Raw genomic sequence first — 17,961 nt, forward strand, 5'->3', positions numbered from 1 at the left:
TTATAAAATTTAAATTTTGATGAGCCTCTGTTATTTTTCAACTGCCTTCAATTGTTGTTATTTTCTTTGGAGAAAAAAAGTAAAACGATAATACATACTCTGAGGGTAAGGTTTAGGAGGCTTAGAAGTCCTCAGAGTCCTTTTGCCCACTGACTTAATTTAAGCCAAAAGCACAGGATTTAATTTTGTAACTGTCATACACATTTATATATTCTGTATATGAGTGTAACAACCCTTTAAAATGTATGGAAAATTATAGGTCTCCACAGTAAAGAATTTTGAGTAATATTAAAGGAAAATTGCACTGGGCAGTTAAACAGGCAAGGAAGACTTTATCCAAGATGATTGCAAGGTCAAGAGACTATTCAGCTGCCCTGAAACAAAGGGTTTCAAGAGTTTTAAAAGCTGAATTGGGGGGACCTCCTAGGCCACCTGTGTTTACTGATTGGACTTACCCAAAGGATATTCAACTTTCTCATATCTTCAGGACAGAAAGTATTTTTATAACTTGGAGGGAGCTACCCACCAAAATTAGGCTATGACCCTCCCACAGAGACCAGGAGATAGAAGCATTGTCTTCCTTGATGATTATATTTCAAAGGGATGGTTCCCAGGTCCTTGAAGAAGACATTCTCTGGGTCATAAAAGTGTCAAGAGACTTTTAAGGGGATTTCTGTACATTTCAAAAGGGTCAAAGAAAGAATTTTCAACTACAAGTTTTCTAAGGTAAAATCTCTAAGAAAAGGGAGGCCAGAAAACTATAGCCAAGAATAAGCCTGTCTGAAGTTTAGTCAGGCTGAGGGGGACAATAAAGCCATCATGATCAGTAATGTATTGATTTATAATCTTTGTAATAAAAAAACCCAAAGTATCTATTGTTCTATTTTATATAATAAAGAAAATATCTGTGTATGCTTATGCCCTGTATGTGTGAAATGAGGAAACTATAAGGAGCAGATTTCATTGAGGAAATAGTTTGTGGCTGTAACCAAGCGTCTTGATTTTAATTAAAGACCATCTGTATTTGGAATGCAAACCCATTGGAAACTTAACTGTTGTAACAATGATACAGATACTCTGAAAGTTTTGAATCCTCTTAGAGTAATTAAGCCTCATATTTGTTGGTCAGTGAGCTGATGTATCAGGATACAGAAATATACAGAAATTTTAAGCCTTTTTATGTACTTGAAAGCACATTTAATGCCAACTCATAATGACTATGGTTATTCTTTTGGATTTTTTTTCTTTCCTGGATGTAAAAAGGGGGATTCTTAATGCCATGGGCTGTGCTGAGCCTCTTCTGCTCCATCCTGTGCACTTGTAATTTTTTATAAAGCATTTCCTCTAAATGGCTAATTAGGTCTATTATCTATGAAACTTTGGGAGGTCAAGGGACAAGCCAGTAGTTAAATCCCTACTAAATATCTTACTAGATCTATAAACTAAATTTCTCAGATTGAGTTTTCTGTCCTATTCTCTTGTTGATAAAGGTGCTAGAGATGGAGTCTTGGGTTTAAAAAAGTGAGAAGATAAGTGACAGAAAATGCAAAAAAAAATTATTTAAAGTAGCTATATTTAAAAATCTGAACTTTGCAAAGAAAGTTATCAATACATGCGGCTCCAGGATTTTTGATTGCTCAGAATGATTTTTAAAATTTAAAATTACCAAGTTTTCACATCTTTCCACCTACTCACTTTGTAATACACTCTGGAATCTTCCATCCTCTATTTGAAATACTTTGATTTGCCTTTAATATCATCTTAAATTGGATGATTTTTAAATTTTTTAAGTAAGCTCCATGCCCAGCATGGATCCCAACTTGAGGCTTGAATTCATGACCCCAAGATCAAGACCTGAGCTGAAAACGAGTTAGACACTTAACTGACAGAGCCACCCAGGTGCCCCAAATTAGATAGTTTTTTAAAGAAAATTTCCGAATAACTTTTCCTTTGGGTTTCCTCTCCTCTCTTGAGCAAATGTATATACACACCCTATATAATGTTCCATTTTTCAATCTATAAAACATTCTTTGTAATGTGATTACACCAGATACATTGAAAGAGGACTTCTTGTATCATTGTTAGGAACAAGAAATTGAAGAGGAAAAACTCAGTGTAATTGCCACTTCAACATGTACTCATTGTGTTATTTTGTAAATTCATTGATCTCCTCGAGGTACCCAATTTCTGTAATGGGACTGAGGTTCACACAGAGTTGTGACACTGAGACTCTTCTTTCCAGGAAGGAGCTTTATTCATGCCAGCAAAGATTCATTGAGTTCATACCCAGAAAACTGAGCCTCAAGGGCAGCAGGATATAGTCTTTTATACGATTTCTACTGGTCTGTCTCCCATACATGGTAACATACAGACAAAGTCTGATGGCGTGGTCTATGTTACTGAGTCATGAGGGATGTCACATACATCCCTGGCACATAGCCAGGTTGCCTTCCCTTGTCTTGAAGTTTTCCACCACATTCCTTAAGAAGGGGCTCTACCACATTTCCTCATCTATAAAATGGTAAAAACATTACACCTACGTTACAGAGCCACTGTGAAGATTATGGTTAAGAATGCATGTGAACATTTGATACAGTATCTGGAACATATAAAATACCCAAAAAGATTAGCTATTATAGTGAAAGGACTCATAGTCATAGTGCAAGCGTACCTTGGAGGTATTGTAGTTTGGTTCCAGACCACCACGATAATGTGAATATCATAATAAAACAAGTCTAATAAATTTTTTGGTTTCCCAATGCATATAAAAGTTGTGTTTACTGTAGTCTATTAAGTGTGTAATATCCTTATCTCTAAAAATATATACACACATTAATTAAAAAATACTTTATTACATAAATGCTAACTATTTTCTGAGTTTTCAACAGGTCATAACCATAATCTTTTGTGGGCAGAGGGTCTTGCCTTGATGTTAATGGCTGCTGACAAACCCAGGTGGTGGTTGCTGAAGGTGGGTGGTGTAGCCATGGCAATTTCTTGAAATAAAACAACAATGAAATTTGCCACTTCCATGAACTCATCCTTTCACAAATGGTTTTTCTGTAGCATGCGATGCCATTTGATAGCATTAACTCACAGAACTTTCAAAATTGGAGTCAGTTATCTCAAATCCTGCCAACTGCTGTATCAACTAAGTGTATGTAATATTCTAAATCCTTTGTTGTCATTTCAACAACCCTCACAGTATCTTCACCAGGAGTAGGTTCCTGCTCAAGAAGCCACTTTCTTTGCTAATGCGTAAGAAGCAACTCCTCATCTCTTGAAGTTTTATCATAAGATTGCAGCATTTCACACATAATAATAATGAAAAAGTTTGAAATATTGCAAGAATTACCAAAATGTGACACAGAGACACAAAGTAAGTAAATGTTGTTGGGAAAAAAAAATGGTGCTGATAGGCTTGGTTGACACAGTTGCCACAAACCTTCAATTTGTAAAAAAAAAAACCAAAAACCAAAAAACCAAAAAACACAATATCTGTGTAATGCAATAGAATGTAACATGCCTGTATTTAAAATAGAGTAGGTGAGTTTCAACTTATTTTTATAACATTTTATGAAACTATGTATCATTTTGTCAAACTACCTTCTGAATTTTTTGGCTCTTCTAAAATGAATTTTCTCTCTAGAAATTAGAAGTTTAGTAAAAATTAATATAACAGTATAAAATCAGTAAAAGTAAAATGAAAGAAAACTACCCTCATCAAAATAATTCTAAATGTGGGGGCACCTGGGTGGCTCGGTTGGTTAAGCATCTGATTCTTGGTTTCAGCTCAGGTCATGATCTCACAGTTCATGAGTTTGAGACCCATGACAGGCTCTGTGCTGACAGCTTGGGATTCTCTCTCTCCCTCTAGCTCTGCCCTTTCCCTGCTCTCTCTCTCTCAAAAAATAAATAAATAAACATTTAAAAAAAACATTCTGAATGTGTATAATTTGTGTTCAATATAAACATAATACTGTATATTTTTATATTATATTCTTTCTATATTCTTATCAAAATCCTTTCCATATTGTTTTTATAAAGTGCCTCTCTAGGAAAAATCTTTGGCAAAAAAATATTAAACAGATTAATTATAGTTTCAGTGATTTAATATGACATGTATAAAATATGGTATACCTAAAATTGGTTTCAGGAATCATTTATATTTTCTAATAACAGATATATTCAAGTGTCAATTTAAAATAAGTGTCATTTATTTTCTTTCATTTTTCAGCTAATCACACATGTGTTTTGCTCATGTATGCTTTTTTTTTTCCTGTTCAACAAAATTATGCATGCAAATGTTCTATGAATCAAATGGTATATAATGATTTAGGATAAAAAGGAGTAATCACCCACTTCATCTTTTCTCTCGTCTAATGCCACTCCCTAAAGAGGTTATAGTTTCATTGTTTCTGGTTTTAGTTTCTCTGATGATTGCCCTGCAATAGATTGAATTACTGACCCCATATCTGCATCCTCACTTATATGGCTTTCCATATGCTTGGCCATTAGACTTGCTCTAGCCAATGAGTTTTTGTGTGTTTTCTTCCTGTTCTCTGTTTCTATCTTCACCATGAAAAGAATTTACACCAACCAATATGTTGGTGCAGGAGGATAAGAGGCATGAGGAAGAGAGATAAACCAAACCCACAGCACGAGCCAAGTCCAAGCAGATGTACAGCTTGAAGCAGAACTGTCCGGATATCCCAGAGTAGCTCAGATGACCCCCAGGTGACTTGAAGACACGTGAGTGGAACTCTATGCTTGTTTGAAGTTGCTAAGTTTTGAGATGGTTTATTTCACAGCAATGGCTATTTTCTAGGTAAAAGATCTCTATCTCCTTCATTATAACTCCATATACAAATTATGACATTAATATTATGTATTAAAATATCAATTATTAATACAACATAATATATTACATATAATTATATTGTTATAATATCTACTACCAATATACCTATTAATATATTAATAAATTAATTATAAATATATGGTGGTATATTATCACACATATTAATATGTTATCTACATGCTAATATAATTATAATTAATATATAATGTATAATGCTAATTGTTAATTATAATATAATATGATAATATGATACACTATACAATGTATATTACAATATTGTATTATATCATAGTATAATTATTGTAATCTATAATATATTAATATATAATTCATATAATATGTAATATAATATAATATACCATAATACAAAATAAATACTGCTAATAATATATAGATAATATATTATGTGTAGCTTGCATCTGTAGTTTTTAAAATGCTACAACTTCTTGTTTTTTTTCCCATAATTTTAGTAATATTGACTTTCTACTCTGCAAGATGAAAATAGTAGTATTAATACTTTCCATTTTTCTCTCTACATTTGAGGGCCCATTTTCTTTTATCTTTTAATCGTTCCTAGGTTTGCTATGTTTTGTTCCATGTAATGTATTACAAAGCTGAAAACAAAAACAGGAACATATAAAAATAAAAATAAAAATAAAAATAAAAATAAAAAACAGAAAACAGTAACAATAAGAAATACAAAGTAGTGTGTCAGGGTTACATTTCCCTTTGTATGCATATAATGTTAGGATCTTTGGGTCACTTTAAGTAGGATTATCCTATTAGTAGTGCATTGTTAGCATATATGCTTTTAGGTACAGAATATAATTGTCAATACTCAGTAATAATTCACAACATGCTCATCTTAAAATACTTTCATTAAAAGGAGTGGTGGTGCAGGGCACCTGGGTGGGTGGCTCAGTCGGTTAAGCATCCGACTTTGGCTCAGATCATAATTGGGCAGTTTGTGAGTTCAAACCCCAGGTCCAGCTCTGTGCCAACAGCTCAGAGCCTGGAGCCTGCTTTGGATTCTGTGTCTCCCTCTCTCTCTGTTCATCCCCCACTCACACTGTCTCTCTCTCGCTCTCTCAAAAATAAATAAAGCTTAAAAAATTTTTTTAATAAAAAAATTAAAATTAAAAAAAAAAGAGCAGTGGTGCAAATTTGCTTTTCCTCGTTTTTTTTTTTTTTTTTGTTTGTTTGTTTGTTTTTATTCCCAGCCATTTAAATACGTTGTTAAATTTGGCCATCCACTTCTGTGTGGATATTGATAGACGACTGAGATCTGATTCAGACTACAGGGTGGTAGGCGATATTAATTCTCCCAGAACCCTGGAAGGTAATAGCCTAACTTCAGTCAATCAAGCTGAGTTACTTTTTAATAAATCCCATTTCTATTATATTAGAAAGGATTGGTTTATTGTATTCACAATCAAGTTCCTTGAACAGAATATATTCTTAAAGTATTTTTTTCTAAAAATCATGGTTGTTTCATCTATGAATATGAAGTGAATTTTATTATACAATCTCTATATTTAATTCTGACAGTAAGCATAATTTCAGCTATATAACTTGAATAATTCTGATAACTATTAATTTTCAGTAAAAGAAAAATTATAGACCATTTTAACATTTTGATAATTTGTATTTACACTACATTTTAGTGCAACAGGGAATTGAATTAGAGACTTAACAATTATTAACCATTTATTTTTATTTTATCATGCATTTATTGTTATTTATTAATTTAAAAATTTAAAGAAATATAAAATAGCACCTTACTCTCAAATTTGTTGTGGCCATACGCACATTTACAACTGCTATCAAACCCTTTATCAAAATTTTCAACTTTTCTCTCTCTCCATGAGTAATTTAGGAAAAGGTATGCATTATAATATCCCAGTAAATACATTCAAATTATATTGAAGCGTACAAGTAATGACCTTAGGGATTTTAAACCAATTAACAAAGTAGTTCAAAATGTCAACAGAATATTGTCATTAGGGAGAGGTTAATTTTTAGAAAGACCTACTAGATCTGTATGCCACATTTATGAGACAATAAAGTTTTTCCAATATTATTGCTATAATTCTGGTAATCTTTGGAATTTCATTCTTGTGATTTAGTTCAAGGTCAGTTTTGTGAGCTGACCATGACATTTAGTCTTATTACTTTATTTATTTATATTTATATTTATTTATATTATTTTTCTTTGGTTTAAACAGTATCTTCCAACTTAATCACTCTTTTATTTACCAAATTTGACTAAAAATCGGTTATGTGATTTCCCAAAATTGAACCTACCTTTAAATGATAAACATTTTCCATGACAGAGCATATTCAAAAGAATGTACTATAGCCTCTGAAAACTATCCCAAGAGAAGATCCAGAAATATGTAGAACAATGTCAGCATATTTAGAAAAAATGTATAATCTTGAATTGTCACTACTCACTATTCTTTCTACTATGCGTGTGTTTAATTATTTGAGGATAAATCTTATACATCTTTCACAATTACTACCTAGAAAAGACAAATTTTCTCAGCCTGAATTTATATTTAATTTTAATTTTAAAGGAATTTTTTACCTTTGTAAATTCATGAAACTAGCAAAAATGCACTTTATTTTTTTTGGCAATTTGCCCATATAGAAACAAGAATACATTATTTTAAAAGCAACAATAAATTTCATTGATTTTGAGTCTGAAATGATAGTTGCTTTTTGTTTGCATACTTATTTATTCATCTTTCTATGGGTTCCTAGGAACTTAACCCTCACTTGACTCGATTTTACTTTGTTTTCAATCCATAAATATTCATTCTACAATCTGTAATGTCAGTGATTCTGCAAGGTGAGTATAATAGACATGACCTTTTTCCTTATTGGAACTTGCATTTTAGTGTAGGAGAGATACAAAAAATAAACAAAATATGCTGATGATTGCTTTGAAGAAAATAAATGGGATTGAGAATATGGTTTCTATCCTAGAAATCCTACTGATTAGGGACAGAATCTACCAGATTCTTGGAGAAAAAGAAGCAGCCAATCAAGCATTCCAGAAGAATGTTACTCTAGGATTTGAGGAAAGACCAGTATGGATTGATCACAGAGAGCTGGTGTTAGCGAAGTAAAATTGAGTGATCCTGGAGTAATAAGCAGAATCTAGACCAGGGAGTGTCCTGTAGGAAAGGAAAGAATCAAGATGATTCAGAGTGCTCTGTCATATGATTTTAAATATTTTAGTTGCTATGAATAACATTGCCAAGAAAGATGAAGACAGACATTGTGCAGAAAGGCAGAAATAATTTGGGTTTTGGCCATGTTAAGTTTCAGAGATTAATATGTTGACACATACATATATAATATCTTTTGTACAAGTAAATGTGTGCATACAGTGTATATAGACAAATTAGATAGAAATATATATATATATATGTATAATATATATCTTAATGACAGAATAATAGAGTCAAAAATATTCATTTGGAAAAGTATATAACAGTAAAATCACAACACTCTAGTATATATGGGTTATCTTGATAAAAACTGAAAAAATCAATTGTAACTTGCACACAGATAATTAATATTTGTTTGATGCTATATACCTTCCACATAGAGATCTTATCAATTCCCCATGCTTCAACTCTTAATTTCTTGTATTGCTCCAGTTCATATTTTGCATGGCATATTTTTGAAAAAAAAAAAAAGAAAGAAAAAAATCAATAGCTCATTACCCTATTGGTCTCTCGTACATGAGTAAAATTTTAGATGTCTCCCAGAAATATACATTAATGTCCATTTATTCTTCTAATTTCAGCATTTTCTACGAAAAGCAGAAGGAATGTATTTATTTGGTTTTTAAATATGAAGGAATAAAGAAGTTAATAAACATTCTAAGATCTATTTCTGCTGAGTTTCTAAACTAATACTATTGTATGATCTTATAAAAATATATCTGATTCAACAATTCCACTCCTAGGTATCTATACAAAAGAAATGAAAACATACATCCATATAAAACTTGTACATAAATATTCATAATAACCAAAAAGTGGAAACAACTTAAATGTCCATTAATGGTTGAATAGATGTAAAAACTTGGTATATCCACACAATTGAATATTACTCAGCCATATAAATGAAAGACATACAGATGCATGCTGCCACAAAGATGAACCTTGAAAATATGATACTAAATGTAAAAAAAAAAAGATGCAAAAGGCCACAAATTATATTATTTCACTTACATGCAACATCCAGAAGAGGCAAATCTATAAAAAGTAGATCAGCGGCTCAATAGGCTTGGGAGTGCAAGAGAAATGGAGAGTGACTGCTAATTTGTACTGGAGTTTCTTCCCAAGTGATGAAAATGTTCCCAGATTGATTGTGGTGGCAGTTGTACAACTGTGAATATACTAAAAACCAACGAATGATATACTTTAAATCTAGGAATTGTATGGTATGTTAATTACATCTCAGTCAAGCTGTTAACGATTAAAATTCAAGTGCACAGAGGGGAAATAAAAGAACTCAGACATCTATTTCATAGGCTCTTATAAAATAAATTTGTATATTTAGATGAAATGCTAGTTTTCTAAAAATATGTGAGCCTCCAAAATGACCTTTAGAAGATTTAGGAAACCTGAAGAGTCCAATAACATCTAAATAAAGTGAGCATATTGTTTAAAATTTCACCTCACTTAAAAACACTGTGCAAAATTGTTTCACAGCCAGTTCTTTCAAACTGAAAGAGGAATAAATATATATGCTATTCAAAACATTTTACTACATAGACAAAGAAAATAAGCAAAATAAAGCAAAATAAAAAAAGATGATGAATTTAGCATAAGCACATACAAATTCATTTATGACCATTGTGGCAAATTATAAAGTATTATTAAATTTGTTCTCCATGTATATTAAGAATATACCATGACCAAATAGGTTTTACACTGAGGATGCAAAGATAGGTCCATAGTATTTTTAGCAAATTAATAAATCCAATAAATCCATGGGGAAGCAAGTTTATAATCTATTAATAAAATGCTAAATGACATAAATAACAACACCTAATTTTTTGTAAATCTTCTCTAAATCTAAGAAAACAAGAAATATTTATTACTATGATTGTTTCTCTCTCTCTCTTACTATGACTATATATACATACAGTAAAAACTTGGTTTGTGACCATAATTTAGTTCCAGTGTTATATATCACAGAGAATTTCAAGAACCACTGGCTCATTTGTGATCATGTGACATTCAGCATTATGTACTACCTACTTATATTACCAGACATGGCTCATTTATCAAGTTAAAATTTATTAGAAATGTTTGCCCGTCTTACAGAACAATTGCTGAACGTGTTACTCACAATCCAAGGTTTTTCTATATATATAGATCTATGTATCTATATATAGATCTATATAGATATCTATATATGTCTAGATCTACAGATATCTATATAGAGATATAGAGATGTAGAGATACTGCATATCAATATAACTTCAAATTAACATCCAACATCATGCTCAATAAGAAACACTAAAAACACAGTAAAAATAAGAACAGGAATATAATGTTCTAACTCCATATTATTTAACATGGTTCTTGACATTTCAACAACAAATTTTGACAAGACTGTGAAATATAAGTTATGAGTGCTGGAAACAAGGAAGAAAAATTAGTCATTAAAATACAGGCTCTGGAGTCATATTTTCTGTATTAGAATCCTAACTTTTGTTTTATCTCATCAAATACTGGTTAAAAACATGTGACATTTATGTTTGGAAAGACATATAAATATTTGCACACAGAGAGGATAACAGAAAAATGTCAAGCTGCTGTTTCAATTTGTCTGGTGAATGCCTGCTATAGTTTTTCTCAATCTATCTTTGTCCCAGAAATGTTTACCCTGTGAACTGACTTCTTGCTACTTTAGAGATCCATGTACCTGAGGTAAACATGGGGTACAACAATCCATGTGAGTCTCCAAACATTTTCAACATGTATTTTTATCACCTAGAAACTCGAATATGCATTCTAATAAATTGTATATGCATTTATTTGAGAATTATATCTATGTACTACTGTATTTTTTTTAATGTTTATTTTTGAGAGACAGAGAGACAGAGTGTGAGTGGGGAGGGGCAGAGAGAGAGGAAAACACAGAATCTGAAAGCAGCCCCAGGCTCTGAGCTGTCAACACAGAGCTCAATGCGGGGCTTGAACTCACTAGCTGGGAGATCATGACCTGAGCTGAAGATGGATGCTTAACCGACTGAGCCACCCAGGTCCCCCTGTACTACTCTATTAAACAACACAATTATGAGAAATTTACAAGGAAGAAAAAACATGAAAGAAATACTTAAGAGATTTTGTTTAAACAAAAGCAATCTTTTTCCAGAGAAACTATTATATTTTTATGGAGATCAATATGACTGAATAATAATTTTAAATCTCCTTTTGAGTATTTTATTATGGCATAACATGTACACCTCTAAGCTTAAAAAAATAGTTTTGGTCACTCCACATTCCCTTCCACAGTACTAATATTTTCTACCATTAAAACACTTGTTCCTATAAAATTGACTATCCATGGCGTTGGGTAGGCAGTGAAGTAAACCAGGTTAAAATATACTAAAAGAAATGACTGAATAGGGATACTCTTCAGTGTTACTTCAAGATATTCCATACACTGCTCTGACACAGGGTACTCATTTAAGAAAATATTTTTAAATACAATTTTATATTAATAGAAATTAGAATACGTACTTTCCAAATTTGGGGACCACTGACTTAAGTAGTCTTTCTAATGAGTTTAATTTCTTCTTTCTTTTTTTTTTTTTAAGTTTATTTATTTATTTGGAGAGAGACAAAGACAGTACAAGTAGGGGAGGGGAAGCAGGTGAGGGAGAGAGCAAGAGAGTGAGGGAGAGAGAAAATCCCAAGCAGGCTTCATGCTGCTATAGAGCTTGATGTGGGGCTTGAACTCATGAACCATGAGATCATGACCTGAGCCAAAACCAAGACTCAAATGCTTAACCAAGTGAGCCACCCAGGTGCCTCTAACGAGCCTAATTTCTATTTGAGTCTCCTTCTTCATGTGTCTACTGTAGATAGATGTCCATTGAACAGAATCCTTTTTTCCATACCCAGGTTTTTCTCAGATATAAGATGAACTGAACTCATACACAAAGGGATAACAACTGACCCTGCGAATCTTTAAGTCCCCTACTCCCTTCGGCAGAACAAAAGTGTTTAATAACTTTGCTTCTGCAAATGATCGCTGGCAAGTATTCATTCTGATATATGTTGCTACAATTTCTTTTGCACAATCGCAAGTATCCGTTCATTAATTTATATAACAAACACTTGAGAACCTACTTTCTAAACATCATTATTTAAATATTGTACATTTTCAATAGGTGATCCCCAAAGTCCAATCACTCATGAAGCTTATAGCCTCAGATATTTTCTATGATTTCTAGTTGCATTCTTCAATATGAAGTCAGCCAAATTATGCTATCTTGATGCTCAGAATTTTGCAAACGACAGTCTAGTCATTCATTCATTCAGATATGAGTGAGCAACAGAAGACAATAACTACAACTGTTTATTACTACCAAAGTTATATTTTTGCCACCTAGTTCTCTGAATATTTTCTCTGCAAGCATGTGGAAATTCTAAATCCAGAAACAAAGTAGTGGATAAGATGAAATGAACTTTCTCAGCACTGCTTTAAACCACCCTACCCATTGCTATATGTCTGGATAAGGCTGACTTCAGGTCCAGGACTCCGTGGATTCTCTCTAGAAATGTCAAAAGACCCTGATAACAGCTATTTCATGTTGCTCTATTTTTTATGTCTATAATGGTGGGGAGGAGGTGAAGGCTATATTCCCTAACTCATTCGTGAGATTCTCTCCCTACTGGTCTCTTTATGCTTATTCTTTCATAAGGAAACCTCCCTCTCAGGTACATTTTGTAACACAAATTATAAGTGATATAAAACTTTTGGGTATGTTTTGTTAGTACAAGGTATGCCAAAGCAAGATTATGTAATGCACCATGTTAAAATAATCAAAGAGAAAAATTTAGCTAAGCAAATTTTATTTTGCACTTCATGAAGTGAGCATCTCCACTTTCAAGAATCCAGAGAACTGAAAGGTAAGGATCAGGAAAGCAGGGTTTTATAGAGGAAGACAACTGGGGAATAAGGAAAGAGTATTTAGGTTAAATTGATTGGATAGAGTTGCATATTTTACCTTATATAAAAAAAAGGAATCATTACAGATTCTTGGCAGTTGGGCACTGGCTGGCTGGATATACTGTTTCTGGTCAAGTGAAGCATTTACAAGAACATGAAAGTTATCTAAGTTTTGGTTTGCTGATGTGGTTCCCCAAGCAGGAAAGGCTTAGAAATTTATTTCAACAGACATTTGAATTTCCCTAACACTGCCCATTTGACATTTATATCAAAGACAACTGATGTTTTCAATGCAGGAAGTGGGAGAGATGCCAGTGAAGAACAAAGATCATACAATATATTAAATATCTGAGTGGGGAAATTAATTTTAACCCACAGCATTGGATACAAGATGCAGCACACAATCATCTTTGTCCACAAGGTGCTTGTGATCTAGAAAGGTATATTACTCTTAGTCATATATAGCTCCTAAAAAAAAGCAAATAAAATACATTCATAGGAGTATGACTTTGTGAGTTCAAATGCACTGCTTCAGAATTATCCTTGACACTTTGTGTTAATTACAAACAATAGCTGTCAAGTAAACTAAGTCTTTTGCATTGGATTCTACCAGGCAAAAAAACATCATCTGCTAACATTAATGCTACAAAATAGGATTATAGTTCTAGCTAAAACACTTACCGAGAGTTAGGAAGTGGGACCACAGCAATGAAACCATATGTGCAGTTTAGTGAATTCCCTAAATCTCAGATATATTCACATTCAATAAAGACAAAGCAAATTACAAATGCAATTTCTTTTCTAGCAACAATATTATCATCCTACTCTTGAATTAATATCACTCTTATATTAGGCTGGTTTAGATCATATGCCAACAGCTAATCTTTATTGCCTGAGGGGAAAGAGATGCGTTGATTTGTTAGGACTGTATTATAGACTCTCCAGTCGGTCTATCCATAAGGATTGAGAGAGTGAGAAGATGAATCACCAAATGAGGCAATCAACTGCAGGAAGAATGGATAATGGATGCTCAGAAGAAAACTACAAATACAACATGATAGTGAAGAAATTACAGCGGGAAGTCTCTTTGCTGCCTTTTATAATTTAAAGTCCTTTTAGTTAATGTTTAGCCTCTAGAAAAAAATTCTATGTCTCTCAGATAGTCTTGCTCTTCCCTGCTTTCCTCCCAAGACAATGTCTGAAGAAAGTTGTGTGCAAACACATGTTAGTAGGAAAGAGTAGGGAGTCCTTGGTACTCTGTCTACTGAATGTTCTGGTCTCTATCAGCTTAAATGCCTGCCTCTATCTCTTGTTTTCTAATTTAGAATTTTTTTTTATCATCCCCTAATACCATCTATGCTTCACCCATAGTGAAGCAACCCTCAAGAACTGGGGCAGAAGAAAAGCCTTTGCTATCGTAGTACAAGGAGAAATCTATGTTGTGACTCCTCTGTAATATTAATGATAATAATAATAACACTTATAAAGAACTGTGTCAGACTTAGTTCTAAGCACTTTACAATTATTAATTTGTGTAATTAATTAATCACCATATTAAATCATGACCTCATACTTCTTTTATTCATTCTACAAAAAGAATGTGATTCTGTTCCCTGGCAGATGTGTCCTCTAGGTCAACTAAGAGGAAGATCTTGTAATCAAGAAGATCAAAGTGAAACTCACATTAATAATTTCCCCAAGTTACTCCTTTATTTCTTTCCTTCCTTTGTAGGCATATAGCCACATAATTATTATCTTAGTTACAAAGTATTTACATAGGCATTAATAGCAGATACTGTATAATGTAGTAATATTAACTCTGCTCTACTTGACCTTCCTTTCAAGAGCTAAGAGCATGGTCTCAGGAAAAAAGAGTTAAAAGAGAAAGAGAGAAAAAGAGCGGGGTTGGGGGGTGGTACAAGAAAGTACTGAAAAGGCAGGCAGAAAAGTGAGAAAAGGCAGGAATAATACAACAATAATAACATAGCTGAATTCATCATATTAAAACAAAATTGTGGATTTATTTTGATCTTCCCAATTTGCAACATGAATCCCACTGTTCTCTTGTCCCAGAACAAGGAGAGAAGTGAGGATTTTGAAGGGAAGGAGGCAGAAATGGGGGAGAGAAATGAGGGAGGAAAATGGAGGTAAATGAGAAGGAAATCCAACTTAATTATGGTGCAATATACAAGAGACATAAAGGCCCATGTGGATTGGGTTTATTGGTTTTTGAAACTGCCTATAATGGGAAGCCACACAGCATTATGAAAGATCACGAAAAATAAATTGAAAGACTTGACTTCTGGTTCCTACTGCTACCAAATCTTTGATCTTGGGCACGTCACATTTCTCTGGGCTTTATTTTCTTCTTAATCATAATCACACAATCTCTTTAAAATAATCTTTCTGTGTCTCAATTCAGACCTATGAAATATATATTTACTTTCCTGGGGTTAGTTAGATTGCCTCTAACTGCCTGACACCAAAAGGAACACTGGAAAAAAAAAACTTTTAGTTTATATTTGCTAATAGACTGTATTCCCAGGAGATTTGCTGAGTTATATGAATATATTTAATTTAACCAAATGCACCAGTTTGCTTTCTCATATGGCTTCTTCACCAGTCATTAGCCTTTCCAGAAGTTTCCATATATCTTCACACTGCTAATTTTTGGTATTATCCAACTTCATTTTTTCCTAGTAAAATAGGCCTACAGTTTAATTACTATTGCATTACTTTCCTTTTTTTCAAATAGTAATTATTTTAAATCTCTCTTCATAGGCTTTCTCGATTGGAGGTTTCTGGGTTTAGGAATGACCTGCTTCTAATGCATTTTTTGACTTGGGATGATGCACTTTCTTGTTAATTCGCAGAAGCTCCTTCTATGTACTAAATATTCCCTTTTTGTTTGAGGCATTATTCATAATTGCATGTTCTTTCAGCCATTTATTAATATTATCTATGTGGCCTTCCACTAAAGAGAAATAATATAACCAGACTCACAGTGCTTTACTTTCTGTTTTGTGCTTTTGAAAAATTGCAGTGTTTTCTTGCCTCTAGATTATTCAAGAGATTTTCCTATAGTTTCCTCTATTAAGTGTTTTATCTTTCAAATTTAAGTTTATAATCTCGTATAGTTCATTCTTCTACATGGCTTTAGGATCTATTTGGGGGCTTTTCAGAAACTTTTAAAAAATTCCAGTAGAGTTAACATACAGTGTTATATTAATTTCAGGTGTACAATACAGTGATTCAATAATTCTGTACATCACCCTATGCTCATCATGACAAGTACACTCCTTAATCCCCATCACCTATTTCACCCATCTCCCTTCTGGTAACCATCAGTTTGTTCTCTATGGTTAAAAGCCTGTTTCTTGGTTTCTCATTCTCTCTCTCTCTCTCTCTCTTCCCTTTATTTCTCTTATTTCTCAAATTCCACATATGAGTGAAATCAAATGGTATTTGTCTTTCTCTGACTTATTCCACTTAGCATTATACTCTCAAGATCCATTCATGTTGTTGCAAATGGCAAATTTCATTCTTTTTTATGTCTGAATAATAGTCCATTATTATTCTTTCTCCATTTATCTATCAATGGATATTTGGACTGCTTCCATAATTTGGCTATTATAAAGAATGCTGCAATAAACATGGGGGTGTATGTATCCCTTTGAGTTAGCATTTTTGTATTTGGGGGGTAAATATCCACCACTGAAATTGTTCTATTTTTAACTTTTTGAGGAACCTCCATACTGCTTTCCAAAGTGGCTGCACCAGTTTGCATTCCCACCAACAGTGCATGAAGTGTTCTTTGTACTCTACATTCTCGCCAACACTTGCTGTTTCTTGTGTTGTTAATTTTAGCCATTTTGACAGGCGTGAGGAGTATCTCACTGTGGTTTTGATTTGCATATCTCTGATGATGAAGGATGATGAGCATATTTTCATGTTTCTGTTGGCCACCCGAATATGTTAATTCAGTTTTTTATACTATCTATTTAAGAATTTACCTCTTCCTCCACTGGTTTTTCTACCTACATAATTTACTAAATACCTTAGAAATAAAATGTTTTCAAGCTTTCTTTTTTCTTTCTACTGCTTTTCTATTACCATGTCTTTGTAACATGTCTTATGCTGGGCCAAATAACTTTTCTTTATTCTACTATTTTAAAATTGAGCTAACAATTCTTGCACATTTTTTTCCTCCATAAATTTTAAAGTGAATTTATCAGATTTCTGGGGGAAAAAAGTTGAATTCAACTTTTTGTTGTTCAATGATCATAATTGAGTTGAATTAATAGATTAAATTGAAAAGAATTGAACTTATTTATGTTATCATGTCATTATGTCCAAGAACATGGATTATGTCTCTGTAGATAATCTTTTATATCCTTTATCACTTTACAAACTTTTCTCCAAAAGTGTCTTGTATTTTTTGGAAAGAGAGTTACTAGATAATTTGTGACACTATTATTTAAAAACCAGCTGTTAAAAAGCATAACTTACATTCAGTAAAATGTATGCCTTTAATGTGACAATGGTAAATAGTTGACAACTATCATCATACGTATGATCTGCAAGCTAAAAATGGATTTTACATTGTTTAACAGTTACAATAAATCAAAGGAGTAATATTTTGTGACATATGAAATTCAAATGTCAGTGTCTATAAATATATCCTGGAATCCAGCCACATTTATTCTTTTGCTATTGTCTATGGTAGATTTCACAATACGATGGCAAGGTTCAATAGTTGCAGCAGAGACCGTATGACCTGCAAAATCTAAAGTGTTTAGTATCCGTTCCTTTACAGAAAGTTTTCCAATATCTATTCCTTTTGATTCATGCTTTCATTCTACTGTATCACAATTAATTACCATCACTTCTCT

Source organism: Panthera onca, chromosome C2 (genome assembly GCF_046562875.1).
Source record: "Panthera onca isolate mPanOnc1 chromosome C2, mPanOnc1 haplotype 2, whole genome shotgun sequence".
Lineage (NCBI taxonomy): Eukaryota > Metazoa > Chordata > Mammalia > Carnivora > Felidae > Panthera > Panthera onca.